The sequence below is a fragment of the Molothrus ater genome, chromosome 14 (genome assembly GCF_012460135.2).
Source record: "Molothrus ater isolate BHLD 08-10-18 breed brown headed cowbird chromosome 14, BPBGC_Mater_1.1, whole genome shotgun sequence".
Taxonomy (NCBI): Eukaryota; Metazoa; Chordata; class Aves; order Passeriformes; family Icteridae; genus Molothrus; species Molothrus ater.
In genome coordinates, this window is record NC_050491.2 from 16,149,508 (window position 1) to 16,169,872 (window position 20,365).

General features: G+C 38.0%; 1 long non-coding RNA gene across 4 annotated transcripts in view; it reads right to left on the reverse strand.

Moving 5' to 3' along the window:
• Positions 1-20,365, reverse strand: part of LOC118698865 (uncharacterized) — a 127,193-nt gene that overhangs the window by 56,569 nt on the left and 50,259 nt on the right. The gene's annotated exons all lie outside the window — the stretch shown is intronic.

Sequence of the window (20,365 nt, forward strand, 5' to 3'; positions counted from 1 at the left end):
GATATTGATCAAGTCAGGAAAGACCTGTACAAAATTGTACTTTTAAGACATGATGAGTTTCCACCAGAGACACTCCATGGCTTTGAGTGCCAGGAGATCCCTAATGAATCCACACATAATCAGGGTAATCAGGGTTCTCTGCCTCCAGTCACACAGGACCAGGACCTGTGTTTTAGGATCCTCCACTCCTCAAGCCCGCCCATCTCATGGGGAGCTCAAAGGCGATGAATGCCACGAGGAAAAACATTCCATAACAGCCCCATTTGATTCCCTGCTCCGATAGGAAATAAAAAATAAAACACTTTAAAAATGAAACAGATCCCTTCAACCTTTGCTGAAAGAAGACCATCACAGTTTATAGTGCTCAAAAGGTGAAGCAGAAATATAAAAAAGGATGAAAACAATTACAAACCTTTGGAAAATATACACTTTTCTGGTTTTTTTTGATAATACCACATAACTCAAAGGGAATACGCAGCCTCACATAAAACATCCATCCGCCAGAAAAGGCATTTATTGGCCTCAGAAGCCAATATCACCTAAAACAAAACACACCATTATTTGGACAAAGATGAAATGACTCGTCCTGCCGTTGGAACTCTCAGGGAGAGGCACTTCATCACCAGGCAATATTCAATAGCACTGGGCAGGGAAATTGGGCAGCTCTGAGCCTTGGCTCTGCAGCTCTCAGCTCATGGCAACTGAATCTGCTCACATCCAGTTCTGAGGATTCTTGTTTATTCACGAGGAGAGACATGCAGCATAAAGCAACTCCGAGCTAATCATTTTCTCATTTCCTAAAACATTAATTATGCTAATAATTAAGCCATTGAGTTTTCATACTGACTGAAGAAGGAATTAGCACAACTGAATAAGCAGTAATTCTCATGGTCAAATTTCCAATAGCCTCCAAGGCACAAGATTAAAATTAATTCTGTGTTTGAATGTCCTTAGGACAAGGATCAGGCTGCAATCTTTCCAGGCATTAATATACACCTCAGGCTTGTGAATAAAAAAAAAATACCTGTGCAGACTCAAGTGTTTTCAACAAATTGTGCAAATTTTAGATGCATTAGAAAAAATATTAAAGGCAGAGTAAGTGAGAGAAAGCAACTCTGTGATGGTAAAAGCTTAATAATAGCAGATCATCCACTACCCATGAGCTACCCAAGACAAATCTAAACTAGAAGTGAAGCTTTAGGGGAAAAACATTAAAACATGGAAAACCATGCAATAACTACTGGGATTACTCAATTTTCAGGAAGAGGTTTCAGTAGGAATTATCCTTATTTCAGGCAGTGTTTAGTTTTATTTTATCTCCTTAAGTAGCATGATAGTTTCTTATTAGGGTACTTGGCTTAGAGCTTATTTTTTAAATTAAATTTCAGTTATAATAAACTCTTGCATAGCTTAAACCAAAATATTCCAGTGGTAGCTTGTAGAAGAAGCTATTTCAATAAAGAAATGTTGTAAGCTCAAAGTTTTATGATTCTCCAATGATGGCTGTGTTGTTTAATTGGAGCAATTGCTGCAGAGACATTTGTGCTCTTTGGCAATTGCCATTTCTGCTAATGTTCAAGTAAAAGTAAACATGCCTTGGGTTCTGGAACCTCCTTAATCCCTCTGGTAAACAGAACAGGGGAATTATGAAATGAGTAAAAAATGGGATTAATTTTCAGTTTTTAGTCAATGAACTGAAATCTCTGCTAAAATCATCCATATTCCAGTATTTTCCACCAGGCATGCCCTATAGAGCCATTCCTTCCTTCTGACCTCTTCTGTTACATGATCTTATTTCTGTGGTCCCAGGGTTTGTGTGAGAAAACAGGTGGCAGAACCACCCAGGATCTTCATTCTACTAATAAGCTTGGAAGCTGAAAATACTGGATTTTAGGAAAACATTTCAATCTAATTTTCACAGAAGCTTTTAAATAGATGGAGTTTAAACCAACAGTCTTCCTCACTGAAAAAGCAAAATAAACCAAATCATCCACATTCAAAATCACTAAATTATTTCAAATATTTCCCTTAACCCACACTCCCCAGTGAAGCAAAACCCTCCTGCAGTCTTTCCACACATTATTTCTCTTCTGCTTAGTCGCTCCACAAAATTTACATCCGCTCAGCTAAAATGATGCCTCCTTATCCGTCTGAATCTTGGACAAATCTTTTTGAATTTTGCTCTTGTTTTTCATGGCCTGCTGCTGCCTCCCAACACAGGAACCTAGGTGTGTGCTATGCCTTGGCTGTATGGTCTTTTCTTTTTTCCAGACCATTGGCTTATAAAATGAACAAAATTGGTCCTAATTCTGATCTCCTGTGGCACTCCACTAATCACTTCCCTCTTTCCCAAGCCACTACCCACTCACAAATACCTCCCTTTGATGTCTCAGTAGATAATTTATCTATTCACATACCTCAGCTACTATAAAACATCAAAATTACAGACCTTGCAGATTATTCTTTTGTGTTTTGCTCTATCAACAGATTTCCTAAATGCTAGGAAAATTATTTCTATGGACCCAATTTACCTTGTTACTGCATAGCAATGATTTGTTAAACATAATCAAATTTTTGTGGCTGCCTTTAACTGTAATATTCCAGGTGCCTCCAGTGGGGCCTGGTATAAAAATAAATGGAGTAGGAAAAAAAATTAAAACTCCAAGATCCTTCTGTGCACTCATTTACCAACAGAGCTCAGGTAGAAAACCTTGTAACAAAGACTGTTGAGTTTATTAATAGATATATTCTCTGTACTAGTATTATTCTTCATGAATAGTTCATCTTTTGTTTTAAAACAATCTGTTAATGAAGGGAGATGTGCTCTTTCTTATGAGGTCAAAGCAGAGGATGCAGGAGGGAGAATCTGAATGTTTTCCTTGCACTCACCTGGTCTAATTTCCAGAATCTCCTGCCCAACATACTCGTAGCTCTTTTCTCACCCAAAATTTACATACTCCAGCAAAGGACAGGACCTACCTGTGTTTTCACCTAATTTTTCCATCCCTCTCCCAGAAGTGCAGTGACTGTGAAGCCTTCAGGGCACTCCCCTGGTGCTGAACTCCATGTAGGGATGAAAAATGAGGAATAAATGAAAGTATTCCCCCTGCTCCCACACCCTGGTTTCCCACCCTGGTTTTTCCTGGTTTTGCACCCTGGGATATCTCAGGAAAGTTCAATTTCACTTGTACTTCATGTGTTCAGTTGGTGGGCAGTGACACTTCCCCCATGGAGCAGCAAAAGTGCAGCACAGACAGAACCAGAGATTTCAGACATTGGAGTGAAGAGCATTGATGGAAAAGTGTGCTCTGAGCTGCTGACATCCTTTAGCTATAAAGCAAAAATAAAAGCAAAATAATGTTTGGAAAATAATAAAAGCTCTGGTCTATATTTACTCCGTGCTCACAAAATTCATTCTTCCTTTCCCTGGCTAGTCAGAGACATAAAAATTCTATTACAAAAAAAAAAAAAGAGTTTGTTCCAGACCCCATCAAATGTCAGAGACATCCTGATAGCTAAGTGCCAGCACAAGATAAAGATTAATAATATTGGCAGCAACCTCTTTCCCAAGACTTCTGTAAGGAAAAGGGACAGACAATAGCAGGGTAGCCATGCAGGCACTTCTTGGCTCCTGCTTTCCCACTGGTGTTTTTTCCAGTGTAAGCTTAGTCCTGAATCCCTTGAATTATTGTCAGAATTCCCATGGATTATAATGATGTGGTATCACCACTTCACCCTTTCACCCCCCAGCAAAAATATATAAATAAATAAGGAAAAGGCAATGTCACAGTGCAGAAATGTTATTCTGCATTCCAAACCAGTCCCACACGCTCCTGCAAACACAGTGACTGCATGGATGTTCCTCTCATGCATAAAAAGATCCTTAACAGGCTGTCTTTACTCACAGGGCCCTTCAACAGGTATTCCCACTTATGTCTGGAAGTGCAATGTATTGTAAACGTGCACACCATCTTATTTTATATTGAAACAGAAACAGATTGTTTCATATAGTTGGAATAACTGATAACAGAAGGCAGAGCCATGCTAATTTATGTTGATCAGGATCTGTGCACATTTTCAAATCTTTGAAGGGAGGCAACTCGAACTGAAGCTGTTATGTCTAAAACCATCACATGGAGCCCAATTGAAGAGAGCTGGAGAAAACAGTTGTGGAGGAAAAAAGATACTTTAAAAAACCAGTTACATTCTTGTCCACTTTGAAACTGAAGCAAGATTTCTGTGCTGAGACTGAGAAGAAGCCCTGCATTTCCAGCAAGAACGAGTATTAAGGGATAAGATGCAATGAAAGAAGTGATGTGAGCTAAGCCAGAAGCTCTTAAGCCAACATGAATTTAGGAGAGAAAAGCACAAATGTTTTTATGACATAATTAATGTTGGAAATCTGATTTCTTTTAAAGCATTGGCACAGGATTTCCCCCCACAATTTCTACCCTCAGCATTAATAATCCACCAACCAGAGCTGTCCCAACACCCTGGGGTTGTGCCACCAGGGTGGGTATGAGAGATTTCCTGCACTGCCCTGGCATTGCCAGAGGTAATTTCTCCATGAGAAACAAGACAACAAATCCATGATGATCAAATTGAAAAAGGAAAAAAACCCCAGAGTTCTTGGGTGACCTTCTAAGGTGTATCAGACGGGAGAAGGGAATTACAAAGTCTCCTGGAAAGGGTTGGGGAGAGCCCTGGCAAGAGCTGTGGCTGCTGTGGTGTCAGGGCAGCCTCTGCCCTATCCCTGACCTCCTCCCACTGAGCTCCTGGGGAATTTCCAGGGGTCAATCCTGGCAAACAGCAAAGGGGGCAGCTGGAGCAGGCTCTGGAACCCAGCCCTGCACCAGGCTGGAACAATCAGCACAAGGGAAAACAGCCAAGCCCATCCTTATCACCTCTGGAGCCAATTCCCACACGGATGGGAGGTCAATGGAAATTGGGCAGCAGCTGCTTCTTGCTGTGGATGTGGACACCCCGAGCCAGGCTGGGGACACAGGCTGCCATTCTTTAGTGCAAAATCCCATTTTTAGGTAGCTGAAGCAAGCCTGCAGACAGATATCTGTGCAAAACAAACATGGGAGCTTAGGCTGGGCTGGGATGGAGATTTCCTCATCACCATGCAGCACCTGCTTTGCTGCCACCACACACACTGGCACAGTCACAGTTTTATTTTCTGATATCAAATGTACTTTTAGAGTACCAGAGATGACATATACATTGTAAGTGCAGGGCTAAAGAACTCCTATTAATGTAAAATTAATGACTAAAGATGCCTGAGAATTCTTTCTCACCAAGAAAAGACAGTTACAAGAACCTGGATTTCCAAGTCAATTATCAGACCAAGAAAAACCTAGAATCTTAACTATAATAAGTGCATTAAAATAAACCAAGACATTTTCAAGTGCTTTCTTTTTAAAAAAAGTATGAGGAAAAAATTAAAGTATTGACTGCCTAAAAATCCTTTTGAAAATAATGCATTTATTTACGGAGAAAACAAAATTTCCTTTTCCTCGCCATGGTTGATAGACACCTTGCCCTAGCCATGCCTTACCAGAGGGAAAAAGGGATTTTATTACAAAGGTATGAAATTCAGGTTGAACTCCTTTTGCAGATGAATGTAGAGATGTAGAATATGGTAGTATTGAAAAATAAAATTTATACAGGGATTAAAAAAAAATTTATTAATATTGCTTTGGCTTTCAGGAAAGTGGATGGAGTAGTGGGTGGAGTAGTGTTGGGGAAGAACTCTGGGAATGGCTGTACTGGCCCAAAACGAGCCAACTTTTCCCTCCTTTGTACCACCCTGCTCTTTTATGTCCTCTGCCAGTAAACCCAGGGCTGATTTGTATAAAATAACTCCAAATAGAAAAATAAAAGTGGACATTTTCTATGCTGCACATCACTTGAGAAATCCCTGACAGACTCAGGATTTGCAGGAGACTGAATTGTTAACTTCTAGAATTACAAATCAAGCATCATCCCATATGGCACTACTTTTCAAATGACTTTCCTGTAAATCACAAAATCAGAAGTCTGACTCATCAGCAGTGCCACTGTCTGTGGCCATGACATGAATCTGGGCTCCTCACAGAGCCAAAGAATTTACAATATCCCCGTTAGTGAGCTGGGAGTAACTCTGGACGAACCCAATTCTCCTTCTGTGTCCTCCCTTTTATTTTAAATTCTTTTTTACTTTCTCAAGGGTTTACTTTTATCTTGTGTGTCTTTTCTGGAGCTCCTTGGCTCCCCTCCAGGTGAATACAATACCCAGTAAACATTCATTTTTCTGTAAATTTTATGCAGACTAACAAGGACATCACCAGCATCAGCTGTACCAGAGCCACGCTGCTGTTGTGGTCCTAATTTCCATTATTCCTATTTTATCTATTACCAATTATTTAAACAAGATGACCTTATTTAAATGAAACATCTTCCTTCCATCTCCCTTGTCACAGGACCCAGAGTCAGGCAGAATCTGGAGGTAAATCTGCTTTTTGTGACACATCAGTGAATAAAACAGGCCATGTCTGTAACAAGGGAGCTTTGTTTTATCACAGCAGAATTTCCTCTCTTCCTCACATTTGCTTTTTTCCTGTAGCATCCAAACAATACCTTTTTCTTCCATATTTATTGTACTCCATCAACAATTCTGAATATCCCCCCTCTCCATGTTTAGAGTAGACCTGTGTAAGCTTTATCCTATGGACTCCTAGTACATGAACTGAAATATAAAAATCAACTCTGCAGCATCACCACCAAATCCCATTTCAAGCAGAGTGACCAACTGAGTCAGTCACAGGAATCAGGACAAATAGAGGGAACTTCCTTGAGCTTCCCAGGGTTTTCCAGGACATTATTTGATATATTGTTACTGAGAAATATTACACCTGTGTAATATTACACTTCAGCTTTCAAAAATACAAAGACTCTATAAGAATGACAGGATAAAATATGATTTTTTCAGTAATTCCAAGTGTGAATTCGTTAAAATTTGCAGTAGAGAAGGGAGTAAGCTTTGATCCACACTGCAGCATCCCCATAGCTCACTCCTGAGATTATTTCATTGCCATCTGAAGCACGTATGGAGACACAGGGCCTGCTCTAATTACAATATTGTAGTTTTGACTGACAGACAATATGTCTACAATCAACTCATTTGAAAGCCATGTGTTGCGACAGTTCCTTGTCCGACTCCACAGTGCAGAACCAAGACAAATCAGTGCCTTGTTACTCTGCACTAATCCCACAGCTAAAAAAAATAAAAATCTCAGGAAACACATGTACACACAAAGAACAGTGGGGCCAAGAGGTACCCCAGTTTCTTTTTTATCTTTTCCTAATTGTTAACATCTGCTGACTCCTCAAACACGGCCAGAGCTTTTGAAAACAACACTTCAAGACCTGTAAACTCCAAAACAACTCATTCCAAACTTCCCAAGCGCTCTAAACAAAGTAAATTTGAATGTGAAAATTTAAAATCACCATTTTTGAAATCACAAGAAACCCCACATTATCACACTTATTCCTTACTCACACCAATATATCCCTTACTGAAACAATGTTTTTATTCTGACCTCACACCGGCCTGGATAAGTATAATTATTATGCAGCAGAATATGACAGAGATATCTGTCATTAGTAGAATTTCTGGAATTTTGAACATACATTTCAATAGCCTGAGTGGACCTAGCTTGGCAATTTAGCTGACCCTGGAAAAGAGTGCCTTATGTTCATCTTGTGCAATCTGTCCAGTAACAGATGTACACCATTAGGATGTAAAGTGAGGTGGAGGAGGATGGGAACAGCAGGAGAAGAGTCAGGCCATTAGCAGAGGAGCCATGAGCTTCCCCAGGCCAGCACCAAGGGAGACAGCAACCTACAAATCACTCCAAACAGGTTTTCCCAGTAAACCTGCGATAAACAAATTACTATTTCTGAGGCGTTGCACTTACTTTATGGTAAATGATATGTAAACACGTTATAAAAAATGAATTAAGAAAAAAAAAGAAGTGAGTCCCTGCAGCGTTTGTGGTGAGAGCAGGAGGTGGGAGCAGGCTGCAGAGAGGTCCAGGTGTGACAGGGGGGCAGCAGAGGATTCAGCCAGTCCCAATCACTCCCTGGAGCAGCTTTGCTCTCCCCTCCAGCTCACAGCAAACAGCAAAGCCCAGGGTGCTGGAGTTCCCAGGTGAGGAGCTGGTGCTGCTGAGCTGCCCCAGCAGCAGGCACAGCCTGGCAGTCATTCACCCACCTGATAAACACCAGCAGCGCACCGGGAGGGAGGCTTTAATGGCTTCAACGTCCTTCCCACCAATTTCTGGGAAATTTTCTCACCTTTGTTTATTCAGTTAATACCACAAATGTGTAAAACCAGACAGGACTTGCAATTAATTGGTTTTTAAAGTGTTCAAAGTGCCACTTTCCAGGATTATCGCAACATAAAAATATTCATCATATCTGCCCACACCAAATGTTGATATAAATTATTAATTTAAGGCAAATGTGACAATTAAGCAGATTTATTAGCCTTAATACATCATGCAATTACTAAATGACTTCTTTTTAAAGCTCGTCTTCTCTCTTTCTCTGCAAGCAAAACTGCTTTTGCTTTAGGTACCATATTTTATTTATTGATACACATCGTCTTGAGAATGAGCCATCCAAGTTAAATTTTGTAGTGACAGCATTCAATTAACACAGAAACAAAGTACAGATACTTATTAGCATCACAATAGCAGTCTCCAGGGAGGAAAAAAGTGTCTTCCAGGCAGAGTTTTCAAGTAAATAATTAACAGACAAAACAATCCCTGAAACTGTGGCTAAAGCGCCCTTCTATTTGCATTTTTAGTACAGGGACCTCTAATTGACCAGGGTTGGATTGTTCCTCCCTAAAATAGCCCTTTTTGCCACGAGGCTGAAACCACAGATGGGAGAATAATGATCACATTTGTGTTTGCCTTGTCCATGGCACAATGGCTATTTTGTCAATAACAGAACTTCAGGATTATGATTTTTATGTTTTCAGAGGTATGAGAGTCCCTGGCTGTCAGCATATTAGAAATATAGATAAAAATTTTTAAATACACTTAATTGTAATAAACACATATGGAACATGGCTCTGTGGACAACTCTGGTCTTTACCACAAACTCAACTTATTCACCACATATTCCTTTGGGTGTCCTTTATAAAAAACAACTGTGGCTGTGGTTTAGGGTTTTTTTCCCCCCTCACACATTACATGTTGCTCTGGGAGCTTAAAATATTGTTTTCAGCTGAGGAAAAGGAAACGTCAGGGATAATTTTGATAAATGTGAGCCATCTCATATTTTCTGTTAACAAGTGCTTTGTGTGTCTAATAACATGCACCTGTGAAGCTGATTTTTCTTTTTCATGTGACCTCACAGAACTAAAAAGAGGCTGTGCCTTCTGCTGGGGCAATAACATTGATGGAAAGACTTCATAAACACAGAGATAGATGGTCCCACCCTGTGCACCGTCCCTCTCCTGGGTTTGGGGGCTTGTTCTCAGGATTTTTCTGGTGAAGAACAGACCTGGACCCACAGACAGAGGTGGGATGAGCATGCCAGGCTCAGCCTGAAGTGGGCTGGGCTCAGCTCAGCTCAGAGATCAGTGCAAAACCCAAATCCGTACAAGATCAAACACTGGAATCAATGCTCTTGGAGATCTTTTCCAGCCTAAGACTTTAAAGCTGTTCCTCCAGGAACTGAACTCTCTTTACACAAAAGAAACCCAGTGATTCCTCCTTTCTAACAGACTCTTTCTAGGAGGTGATAAATGCTACAGAGCAGTGAGAAATTACACTAATCTCATCAATATTTGGAGTGCTAAAATGCCCAGTGTATTATTCCCAGTGTATTATTCCCAGTGTATTATTCCCTGTAGAGAATTTCCACTAATCTCATCAACATTTGGAGTGCTAAATGTCCAGTGCATTATTTATTCCCTGTCCAGGGTATTATTACCTTTGATAATGCAAACAGCCTCGAATTGTGGAGTCCAGGAAAATTCACTGTGGTTCCAACGTCCTTTGCTTTTCCAGCAGATTTCCCAGGGACAAAGTTCACAGCTCTTCCCTCCTGAGCTAGCAGCCAGCCCTGTTTCCCCACAGGGATAAGCTGTGGGCTTTTCAAGCTCCCTGCCAAATTTTCCCAGCTCTATTGGTTAGGGATGAATAGGGAATGGTACATTGCCTTGTTTTGTGCTGGTGGTTTTTCGATTCTGTTCTTCTGGGGATAAGACATTAAAAAGAAAGAATAAATCCTGATACAGAGAATACCCAACGAAACAAAATAAAATATAAAACTTGATTTTTTTCAAAAATTCGTATTTCCTACAGAACTTCTATTTGATACCTTTGTCACAAGTGGAAGCTGCAAAGTTTCTGTTTTGAAAGGTGTTTCATTTTTTTGTCATGAAAAGGCTCCTGTGAATCCAGGTAAATAGTAATGAGTTTCTCCCAAACACTTGACAACTACAAAAGAAGTGAATATCCACTGGCTAATAAGAATTAAAAAGAAAATTGTAGCCTACCTGGTTTCCTGTTAAAAAGAGTTTCCTAAGCAGAATCAGTAGATCTCCAAGTGACAAAATATTTCTGCTTTAGATGAGACAACTTTCTCAGCTTTAAAGAAGTTCTTTAGAAAACTAAAAACGTATCATATAAATTTTCTCCCACACTGAGCCTAACATTAAAACATTTCACAGTTAAAAGAAATTTGTCTTGTACTATATTAATTTGTACAAACTTTAGACTACAATTCAATGTGTCTGTGAAACCTCATTCACTAGAAATTTTCTTTTTTAAATTAAATATCTTCTGGTCATTTTTTAAAATTATTCCATCTCTGCTTCTAAACTCCTCTAAGCAGGCTTGTTTTATTTTAGGAATGCTCTTTTGGTCAATTATTTAAATTGTAAGGCTGCACAACAGGATATGGTCTGTAGGGATTTTTTATGTATCAATGGGTCATTTATTTATGAAATTTCTGTGCTCTATGCCTGCTAAAATATTGATGTTCTTCTCCTTTGCTCCTTTCTCTGATTTAAGTAAAATGGTAAGTATTGAATTGAATTAATTTAAAGATTAGCCATTATAATGAAGTCTTATTTAATCATTAGGAGGAGCCAAAAGAGACAAAATGTGGCTGACAGAGTTTAGTTTGGAGCAGACAGAAACCCTGGGAGCAGAGTGAAGCTTTTGTAAAGTCTCACTCACATTCTGGTTTAAATATTAGGTTAATTTTCCTGAGGAAGGAAATGTCAGTGTCACCTGCATCCCTCATCCCTGTCCCTCCTGAAGAGGTGACAATATTATTATTAATATAATAATAATTATTATTTAATTATAATACATAATACTTTATGTATTAAATATATTTAAATAGTTATATAATAGTTATATAATATTCAATGATAATTATCTATAATTATATAGATAATATATAATATATATATATAGATACTATATATATATAGTAATACTTAATATTATTATTATTAAAAATAATATTAGTATCATCCCTGTTGATTATTATTCACTTGATTTTCACCTTTTAAACAACATCCATGGCTAGCTAACAGTGTTCAGGTAATTTAATTTTCCTAAAAATCTTGCAAATGTCTAATTCTCTTTTAATATGTTCCTGAAGCCTACCATTCATTTATGGCAAATTATCACTCCTTATCTATTTTGTGATTTGCTGCTGCTCTCTTTTACCAGAGATTCTCATGTTAGTAAAACATTTCCTAGCTAGCACAGCTTTCTAATTTAATTCCTGTTTTTTTCATCCATACATGAGAAATGAGCCTTGCTGGCCAAGCTGAGTGATTGGTGTGAACGCCTGAGGTGTCATTTTTAAAACAATGAATTATTAGAAGAGCTAATAGGAGCAACCTATGATGATACAGTGTCAAGCAAGGCTATTTGTCCTTCATAATCCCTGCCTTTATGGGTTAAAAATAGTTGTATATTCAAAAGCAATCTGAATTTCAGTGTCTCAGTTGTTGGTATGTCAGTAATTTATCTAGAACAGTCCATACTTTGTCATAATATCCCCAAAAATATTGCAAGTTCATTTAATAGTGTGCTGTGCTTTAGAAAAATGCATAGTTCCATTTCAGGAGAAATGTTACATTCAAAGTTTTCTTGGTGTCCTTGGTATTTTGAAAAAGACAAGAGACTTTGAAATTCTAATACTTGTGTGTTTAAAGAGCTTCAGCAATTATATTAATATGAAAAAATACAAAGAGAAATTTTTCTTTTCCATAATGTAACTATAAAATACCCCACAGTCTCTGGAATAAAATGCAGCTCATGGAATAATAAAGGAAAACCTTTATGTCTATATTGGATCAGCTTTGAAATATAAGTGCACAGAGGAAATTCTGGTCTGCACATCCAACAACTTCTAAAAATAGTTTCTAATGAGCAAATGGATCATGAGGCAGCCTCTGGAATCACCACAAAGGGGGAATCAAAACCTCCCTACCTGAGTCAGGGATTGACACCTGACTGCATTCTTAGGAAATTTGATTTTCTGTTTCAATTTTCTACTTGTAACTCCAGACTTTCACATAAATTTATAACCCAAGGAAGAAAACACCAACATCAAAATGTGCAAGTAAAATCTGGGACTTAGTGTGATCCATGAAATCCTAATTACTGAGCTGTTTACCAGAGATAAAAGCTGGCTGACAATGCAGTGCACCAGCACAGTTTGATCACTAATTGTAATCTATCAGGAGCCATAAAATTACTCCAGAATGCTATTATGGTTTTTAATTCTGAACTGGGATTTGGAAATCTTAAGATGCCGTTTAAAAAAAGACCCCTCTCTATCTTGAAAAAAATAATCTTCTGCAAGTGATTAAAGGAAAATGAGGGATGGATGGGCTGAAGAAAGGACAGAGTGCAGGATGCAAGCAGGAGAATATGAAATATTTCAGAGCTGGCAGAATTCAGGAGCCAATTTAAGGTTTTCTCTGGATATCAGATGAGCTGGTGGGACACCAGTACAGCAGGTACCTCAGTGAGGGAAGTGCACCTAAAGCACCTTGTTAGATCCCCAACATACCTGAGGGAATGAGGGGCAACAAGTTAAAAAAAACAAACCCTCTAATATCTATCATTGAGCATCTGCTCCATAACTTCAGTCCAAAATTTACCATTAAAATTATGCAAACAAAGGATGTAAATAATGACTGGAAAGGGTTATTCCCTAATTCTAAATTACAATGTTCTGGGAGCAGCTCAAAACAAAGCAATTTCTTTGTGCTCCAGCTCTTTCAGTGAACATTAAATTCAATTTTAGCAATCACAATTCTTATGCCATTAATCAGAGTTTGGACTTTAATGCAAATAACAATATGGGACACGATGAAAAATTCCAATTCTGGGTTAGAAAACCAGGCTGGCATTGCATTTTCAGAATGATGCAGGTCAGGAATGTGGGCACAGGCTCTGGGTGCAGTGACAAAATCTGGTCACCTGCTTGGTCAGGCAGTCAGGGACCTGCAGGAGTGAAGGAATCAGGGATGCTGGAGCCCCTGGAAAATATTCTTTACAAATCTAAAGCTGAGTTCAGGCTTGGCTTTCTGTGTGGGGATGGCTGTCCTGTGAAGGTGCAGCCAGCATGGCACTTATCTGTACCAAAAGAAGCTAAAATGTCACATCTGGAGTGGAACAACTTCACTTGGTCTGTGGAAGGACCTGGGTGAGTTCATGGAGGAAAAATCCATCCCAAGTTACCAAAGGAAGGCACATCCCACATCCCCGGTGCCCTGGGGAGGGCAACTGCTGCCAGCAGGGAAATGCTCTGGGAAAGGCTCACCCTGGGCTCGTGCTGGACATTGGCCTGAGCTCCTCAAGTGCCTTCCTGCTGAGCCATTGCACCATCACCAAACCTGCTCTGAGAGGGGGAAATCGAGAACTTTAGTGACAAAAACCAATTTATTTTTTATCTAACTATTTTTAACTAACTATTTTAAACTATTTTTTAACTAACTAAACTATTTTTTAACTATTTTTAACTAACTAAACTATTTTTTAAACTATTTTTTTACTAACTATTTTTCTACCTATTTTTTTAACTATTTTTTTAACTATTTTTTTTAACTAACTATTTTTTTAACTAACTATTTTTTAACTAACTATTTTTTTTAACTAACTAATTTTTTAACTAACTATTTTTTAAACTATTTTTTTAAACTATTTTTTAACTAACTAAACTATTTTTTAACTATTTTTAACTAACTAAACTATTTTTTAAACTATTTTTTTAACTAACTAATTTTTTTAACTAACTATTTTTTAACTAACTATTTTTTAAACTCTACCTCCCTGAACATCATTGTGGAGGCAGATAAAAGGTATTTCACTGCTACTTCTCCTGGTTCTGCTGTGCTGACCAGCCAGCTCTCTGACACTCTTCCCTGTGATATTTAGTTTCCCCCTGAATGAAGCAGTGTTCTTACATAAAGGGCCACTTTCTTTTCCCGGTCTTCAGGGAAAACCCCTGGCCTTAGATCTCCAAAGAACAAGTATTCACATGACTGCTTATAAAATAGCACCAAAATTGTGTTTGTCAGAATCTCCTGTAAAAATATTTTGCCTGTGCGAAACACTTTATGCCCTATGTCACAGAAAGTTAAGTTCATTGCAAGAATCCTTCTAATTTGGCAAGGAAAGTCTTTGATCCCAAATTTTACAGACAAGGCACTCTTTGACTTTTGGAGCTCAGTTTCTTAACTTCTACCTATTCTTTTATATCCTATTTGCCTTTTCTTTGATATTCCTTTTTTTTATAAATGCTGAAATTTTGCAGGCTGGGCCAATTTTCTCCACTTGTATTTTCCTTTGCTGATGGAACAATAATAATTTTATAAAATAAATTTTTAAACTACTTATAGCTCTATAGCTTGGTTAACAATTGGTTCAGAAATGAAAATTTCTATTTTTTTTCTTTTAAAGCAAACCCAGCCACTGGTGTACAGAAGCAACATGAATACTTATATTTCATATTATTTTCAATAATGCAAGTTATTATTCTGACAATCATCCATCATGTAGTAGGATTGCTCAAGAAATTTAGGTAAATAAAAACCAAAAAAAATAGGGAAAATACTAAAAATTCTTTACAAATATAAAAATGGCTTCAGTTCAGACCAATATAATTAAGCTGAAAATACAGTAATATATTTTTGAAACACACCTTTCTTTAATGTGTGCTCCATGAATTTCCTCTCTGCAGTGTGCATTGAATGGAACTTCACTCCAAATATTTTTACAAAGTGCCCTAAATTTTAAGTCATGGGCAGCTTTTCATTGGGACTGAAGAAAATAAAATTATTTGGAAAAAAAAATTGCTAGAGCTCGCTGATACTGTATTAATACTAATAAATTACTAAAATTCATAATTTACCATGCGCTTATTTAAGGTTTTAAGTGTTATTTGCCCATGAGATTTCAGCACAAATTACTCTAGAACTGTCTCTCCATGACCCAAGTCCATGAAGATAATGTTTCAGCTGGCTGATTGTAAATGTCTGTGTGTTGATTCTGGAACATTTTTATAGCAATAACATCGGGCTGCTTTTATGGGAGATGCTTTGTCCCTTGGCATCTGAGATGGGGATTGCACAGCACACATCTATGGAGAGCAGTCCAAACCCTGATGTCTTATTCCAAAACGTGTCACCACCCCAGATGTCTTCTTGCAAAACCCCCTGACCAACAAAAACAATTCTAAAATCATCGCACACCACTTATTTGCACAGAAATTAAGAACTGATGAGACTCTTGCTGAAAAGTTTTTTTTCTGATTTTTTTTCCCCCAAACTTTATCAGTCAAATAGAGTTCAAATTCTTTAGTTTTGTTCCCAAAGTTAGATGCTTATTTATATTATTAGAAAGCCATGCAAGTAAATCCTAGGCAGTAACTCGGGATAAGTGAACCTCATCTCTGTTTTGTGGTTATTTTGTGTATTGATGTTGCTGAAATGAGAAATCCACCCTGCAGTCCTCACAATGATTTAAGAGATGCTCAGGCACTTTTTTCACATTATTATCAGTACTTATAAAGAGTGAGAGAGGAAATGCTTATTCAAGTTACAAAAACATGAAAGAGAAAAAAAAAAAAAAAAGAACCTGCTTCACGTTGATTTTCCACATTAAAATTCTTTGTCTGTTTCAAATTTAAAAGCGAGTAATAGCTAAAATATGCATTGGGCTCTGAGAGATGCAGAGCATCAGTGCAGACCCTGGTGCTCTTTTCTACCCTGAGTTCTTCAGGAGCCCAAATCCCTCAGGCTATTCCAAAAATATTCCAGCTCCTCAGAGCCATGCCAAGGCAAACCCTGCCAGAGCCACGTTTCATTCTCTGTTTGCACAAATATTGCACCAACCCTTCCGAGGACAGAGGTGTGTTTTCTTGGGTGTTTGCACTTTGCTATGTAAATTCTCAACACTCAGCACAGCCAAAAACCTGTTTCCTTCAGCTGAAATTGATACCACAGGGTTTTTTTCTTTTCTTGTCTTTTTTTTTTTGTTTTGATTAAAAAATACCCAACAACTTCAGTCATTAAACCCAAGCCTTTATTATTTACATAAATTGAAGTCATGGGTATTTTGCTTGTATGTAGACTGAATTATAGTCAGTATTTTTGATAAATATGAGAGAATTCAAATGAGATAGAACTAGGGTAAAATGATATATCACATTTTCTATAATTAAAATATAGTAAATCTGGAATTTCAGCAGAAAATAATCCAAATTAAGCCCTGAAATCAGCTCAGTAACAGTTCCATTAACTGAGTGTTATAGCCAAGACAGATTTTGCTTTTTTGTTAAAGAGTGAATTAGTATCATAAATTAAAAGTTTCACCTTGCTATAAGGTAACCTTTGGAAACAGGCAATTCTAATTTAAGACTTATGTTGAAAATGAGACTTCCAAATAAAGCTCTGACAATTTTTAATTTTGTTTTTAGTAGATAAAATAAACACATCAACTGAAACCCTACAAGAGGAAAATAAAACAAGCTCTACACAGGTAATACTAAAGAAATGTGAAATATCCGTTTTCAATATTTTTCCATTGAAATATTGAATTCAAAACATTGAATATTTAAACATTGGCTCTTTGGTCAGTGTACACAGGAGTGTTTCACCCCAGCTGCCTTTGCAGCTGTGTCACAGCACCATTGCCACATCTGCCATGGATTACTGCATGGAGGAGAGCAGTTTCAAGAGGAATTAAATATGGATTCAACCTTCTGGCTCAAGATGTCCCTGAAGTGCCAGGAGCGTCCCTGGGGACAGGGGACAGTGGCTGAGTGCTGGCTCTGCTTTTCCCAGTACTCCAGGAGGGGCTGGGGAGAGGCTGGCGTGGCACAGCCTGGCAGGACCTGGGCTCTCCAGGCCCTGAGCTCTCAGCAAGGTGACCCTGGGGTGTTCCTGCGCCACGAATTCGTTCTTGAGAGAGGCAAGGGGCTGAGAGCAGCCTTTCAGAAAGGGACGCAGATGTTTGTGTTTATTGCACCACCTGAGCTAATTAAAATTCTTACCTTTTTCAAGAAAAAAAAAGGAAAAAGCTCCCTGTGGGAATGAGAAGTGGCTTAAAAAAAAAAAAAAAAGAAATTACAGATGGGATAATGAAAAACGACTATTTTCAAAATAAATTATTTGGTTTAGAGTTTTTGAGGAAAAAATGAGTATAGTGACAGTGATGCCCAATTTCTCAGCTTGCTTTGTTTGAATCAGGAAGAATGGATTTGTCAGAAAAGTGCCTGAAGATCCAAGGGAGATGTGGAGCACCTCGTTTGCTTGGGAGGTTTTGTACTCTACATTTGAGAGGGAAAAGAGAGGAAGAAAGGATCCTATCCTGGACACCTAAAGGTGGCAGCCTTTGGCAGATAAATACTGCCATGGTGCTGCTGCTGTTACACGAATTCTAAAGATGAAAAATCTTGTTGTGCATTTCCCAGATGTTCCTGAGCTTTGCCATATCCACAGGGATTCCTGAGCAACACCCACAAGAAAATACCAGTGAAGCTACAAAAATTAATACCTCAGTTGGAGGCGCACCTATCTGACATTCTCTTTTCTTTCATTGCATGTTTTATTTTCAAGGACTAAATTCTTTTTGTAGTGAAGTAGTTACTGACTATAAATTGAACAACCCCCTCCCATATTTCAGTGAACTGCTCTTGAAACCAAAATTTCAGATAAAAGAAAAAAAATAAAGCTTTAATCTGAATTAGTTTTAGAGTCGAATTCTTTTGCAGAGATAAAAGATTTCTGTTCACAGATAGGTTTCTGTTTACCTAACAACTGACAAATATTTTCTAAAGGTCTGAGAATTTTCCATACCATCTTGATACAATTGAATAGAAGACCCATTTAGACTAATGAGCATTAAGATTAAATCATTTACTCACAGATCAAAGGAGATTTTAATTATGTAAACGAGTTGTTCAGAAACACAAAGTGTTCCATTAAGCTTCACAATTAATACATACAATATTTATGAGTTCAGACTCTTTTCCTTGTTAAAAATTGATTGTTACATCAAAAAAAGTTTCCCTAGATGCACTGATTGAAGGAAAAAATATTTTAAGCCATAAAAGTAGCAGGCATGCAAAACATTTTACTGCCTTTTGCTTTTCCTCCTCCTCCTCATTTTCCCCTTCTCTTTTTTTTGGTGCTGTTGCTGCTCTGAGTGCCTTGTCACCAGATGTTCATTATGTGTACAAAATATTGAGTTCCTTAAGTCCGGGCTTGCAGAATGGCCCTGCCAAACTGCAGGGCTGTCACTGGGCTCCCAAACCAAAAAACCTCCTAAAACACCCCCACTGAAGGTCTCCACACTTCCTCTTTCTTAGAACATGGGACAACAACAGCCAATGGCACAGTGCATAAAGGAGCTGAGGTTTGGTTCACTGGTGAGAATCACAAATTATCTTTTTTTAGGGAACAACTTCAGGTAAAATGAAGCATAAAAGGTCCCATCTTGCTGCTGACAGCTATTACAATAGTGCTGCACAGGGTAGATTCTTAAATCACTACATTATTTCTAACAGGCAAGATTAAAATAAATGCAAAGAAAACAAATGATGGAAAGAATGCTGATAAAATATGCAAGCTGGATTAGTTATAGAGTAATTTATTTCTACTAGAAGTTCTACTTAGGAAAGCAAATCAAAAGAATGGAAATTTGCTGACACTAAGTAATCCTGGAAAACACAGAAAGTGCTTGTGAGAAAACTGATGACTGCTTAAGAGGGATGAAAAATCCATTGCAATTCTCAAGACCAGAGGTTTGCATCAGAAAAACTTTCTATGAGATTAGCTTCTAAACTTGAAAACTTCATTAAAAAAAAAAAAAAAAGGCAGAAGTTTTACTTGAGGTGCTGGGGCATAATTCTACCCCTGGCTGCAGAGTAAGCCCAGGAAATTAAACCAGATCACTGGTGCAGGTGCATCTGAAACCAGAGACTGCTTTCAGTCAGAGTTTGCAGCTCAGGCTCTGACAAATGTGGAAATTTGACCAGAATAGTCACTGATGATTCCATGTTAGATTTACAAGGAAGAAGCATAAAATATTTAAATATGTTATGAAATCTGTACCATTGTGCCAGAGAAAAATTCCAACACCTTCAACATTCTGTCTTAACAGAGCAGCTGAATTTTGTGGCTTTTTTCCCATATATTAGGAGCTCATCATACTTTAGCTTTTTCACTCAATACCATGATCTTATGATTGATCCTATTTATTTCTGGTTTGTGTGCAATTTGATGCTGATGCCAGAGTTATTCTAATTATAACACAGTCAACAGAATGACAGAAATCTTGTGTCCTGAAACTCCATAAATAATTCAATGGAATTCAATAGTTTATGTTCATTGCAATCCTAATAAGGCCACAAACTTATGGTCAGCTTTCAGGTATTTTCCATGCATTTACCTTTCCATTGAAATATAACTGCATCCCAAACCAGCATCACTTGCCATGCTCCTAATGCTCCTGCTTTTGGATACAGATGGTGGAGAGAAAAAGTTTAATTCACTACTTATCTATTCCCTGCCCATCAAAATAAGTGTGAATGTAAATTATCCCAATCACTTTCATGCGTGGCACATGAAAACTGAGAAATCTGAGTGTTTACATTTCCTTTTGGCAGAGGAAAAAGTCAATTGAAAATACTTCAGTACCTTCTCGTTAGATGTTTTTCTCACCCCCAGTGCTCTCGTTTTCTGTGAAGCCTGGACACAGCCTGGGCACCAACAACTCCCCCCAGACAGAGCAGGAGAACACTGCAGCTCATTCTCCTTCCACAGCAG